This window comes from Symphalangus syndactylus, chromosome 14, assembly GCF_028878055.3.
Source record: "Symphalangus syndactylus isolate Jambi chromosome 14, NHGRI_mSymSyn1-v2.1_pri, whole genome shotgun sequence".
Classification (NCBI taxonomy): Eukaryota; Metazoa; Chordata; class Mammalia; order Primates; family Hylobatidae; genus Symphalangus; species Symphalangus syndactylus.
Window position 1 is genome coordinate 11,342,501 of NC_072436.2, and position 2,757 is coordinate 11,345,257.

The following is a 2,757-nucleotide window of genomic DNA, read 5'->3' on the forward strand; positions in this document are numbered from 1 at the left end:
TCAGCCCACCAGCTTTTAAACTGCAAATACTGAGATAGGGTGAGAACAGATTTTGTCAAAGTATCCCAGCTACGTGGTATTAATCTATTATCAAGAGCCATATTTGGGCCGGGCGCGGTGGCTCACGCTTGTAATCCCAGCACTTTGGGAGGCCGAGGCGGGCGGATCATGAGGTCAGGAGATCGAGACCACGGTGAAACCTCGTCTCTACTAAAAATACAAAAAATTAGCCGGGCGTGGTGGCGGGCGCCTGTAGTCCCAGCTACTCGGAGAGGCTGAGGCAGAAGAATGGCGTGAACCCGGGAGGCGGAGCTTGCAGTGAGCCGAGATTGCGCCACTGCACTCCAGCCTAGGCGACAGAGTGAGACTCCGTCTCAAAAAAAAAAAAAAAAAAAGAGCCATATTTTTTAAATAGAGATTGCACAAAAGGAGAGTTCGGTCCGTATTGACTAATGGCTTGCTTAAATTCCTTTAGTAACTTAAAAGGAAAAGTGGCCAATTAGCTGTATTCTGTCCTCTGTGCTGGATGATAGTAACAGGAAATTACCATGCTTCAAGGTCTCCCTCAGCTCTAGCTTTCTGAATAGAAAGGCTATTAAGAGGAGAGAGAGAAGGTGGCCATTCACTTAATTTAGCGGGGGGAGCCGACAGGCTAGTAAAACATACTTTTTTTTAGTTTTCCTTTCTTTAATCCCCTCTGGTAGCTGTTCCTCACACTCAGAATCTGAAGTCAGTTTTTTACACTCATCCTCCTCTTGCTCATCTGAATCTGCCTCATCATCTGTTTGAAATGGCTCAAGAGCTGCCTTTATTAGCGCCCACATGACCAAACAGAAACTGGAATATCTGCTCCCTCTTTATACGCCTTTTTAAAATCTCTGCCAATTCTCTCCCATTCATCCAACTCCATAGTCCCTTGTTCCGGAAACCATGGGCAAAACTGCTTTACTGTACTAAAGAGTGCTAACAAATTCTGAGAACTTTCACTCCCCCTCTTCGTAATAAATGCCTTAAGTCTCAAAAAAAAAAAAAAAAGAAATTTAAATAAGGCCGGGCGCGGTGGCTCACACCTGTAATCCCAGCACTTTGGGAGGCCGAGGCGGGCGGATCACGAGGTCGGGAGATCAAGACCGTCCTGGCAAACAGTGAAACCTCGTCTCTACTAAAAAAAAAAAAATACAAAAAATTAGCCGGGCGTGGTGGCAGGCGCCTGTAGTCCCAGCTACTCAGGAGGCTGAGGCAGGAGAATGGCCTGAACCTGGGAGGCAGAGCTTGCAGTGAGCCGAGATCGCGCCACTGCACTCCAGCCTGGGCGACAGAGCAAGACCCCGTCTCAAAATAAATAAATAAATAAATTTAAATAAGCAGAATGTCTGCTTTCACTTTATCCCATTGTTACCCTGGTTCTTCCGAGCGCTCAGCTTTCCTGCCAAGCTTCTTTTAGACGCCTTCAGATGTCCTTTGACGATGCGTCCTCCGCTTTCACACGCTCTAGCGTTCTTTCACCAGGGTCTTTGTCACCCTACGTTGGGCAGCCGGAAATGTTGGGGTGATCAGACCCAACACCAGGTCGTGGGGACAACAAAGTCCGGCGGAGTCAAAGGAGTTAGCAAAAGACAGTTTGAGAGAGAAAGTAGGACCAGGAAGCCATCGCCAGTGTGGAGGCTGTGAAGGCCCCCAGCTCTGGGAGCCCACGGTATTTATTGGTGCTCAAAGAAACAGGTGATGAGGATGTGGGGGTTGAAATGAAACAGCGTATCAAGTGAAGGAGAAACATATGGCTGCTTGAGAGAATGGGAGTGCTAGAAGCAAGGAGCCAGCAAGTCTAGGGGACGTGCAAGCCCCGCCTCAGCTTCTCTCCCAATACTCAGCTTCTCTCCCAACACTCAGCTTCTCTCCCAACACTCAGCTTCTCTCCCAACAGCTTTCTGTTACCCACATCTCTTAAAACCTAAACCCCTTGGCCGGGTGCAGTGGCTCACGCCTGTGATTCCAGCACTTTGGGAGGCCGACGTGGGCGGATCACCTGAGGTCAGGAATTCAAGAGCAGCCCAGCCAACATGGTGAAACCCCATCTCTACAAATACACAAAAATTAGCTGTGCATGGTGACGTGCACCTGTAACCCCAGCTACTGGGGAGGCTGAGGCAGGAGAATCGCTTTAACCTGGGCGAAGGAGGTTGCAGTGAGCCAAGATCACGCAATTGCACTCCAGCCTGGGTGACAGAGCGAGACTCCATCTCAAAAATAAAAAAACCTAAACTGCTTAACTTGAATTCAAGGCTCTCCACATCAAGCCGGTCTCTCTCCGGGTTCACCTCCCACTGCAATGGTGGATCCCCCTGCACGAATCCACCATTCAGTGCCTTTGCCTTCTTTGTCACCCCCTCCACCTCAGCCTCTTGTCACCTGTGTTCATTGTTCCCTTCAAATGGCATGTCCACCTCCCCTCTACTGATGAAAGTCCCATGCCTTTTCCATAGCCTGGCTCAAATGCCCACTTACCTGTCTCAGCCCTCCTACCTGGTTGTGTGTGTGGTGTTTCTTTTTGTTTTGTTTTTGAGACGGAGTCTGGCTCTGTCGCCCAGGCTGGAGTGCAGTGGCATGATCTTGGCTCACTGCAACCTCTGCCTCCTGGGTTCAAGCAATTCTCCTGCCTCGGCCCCTGAGTAGCTGCGATTACAGGTGCCCACCACCTATTTTAGTAGAGACAGGGTTTCACCATGTTGGCCAGGCCGGTCACCTCAGCCTCCCAAA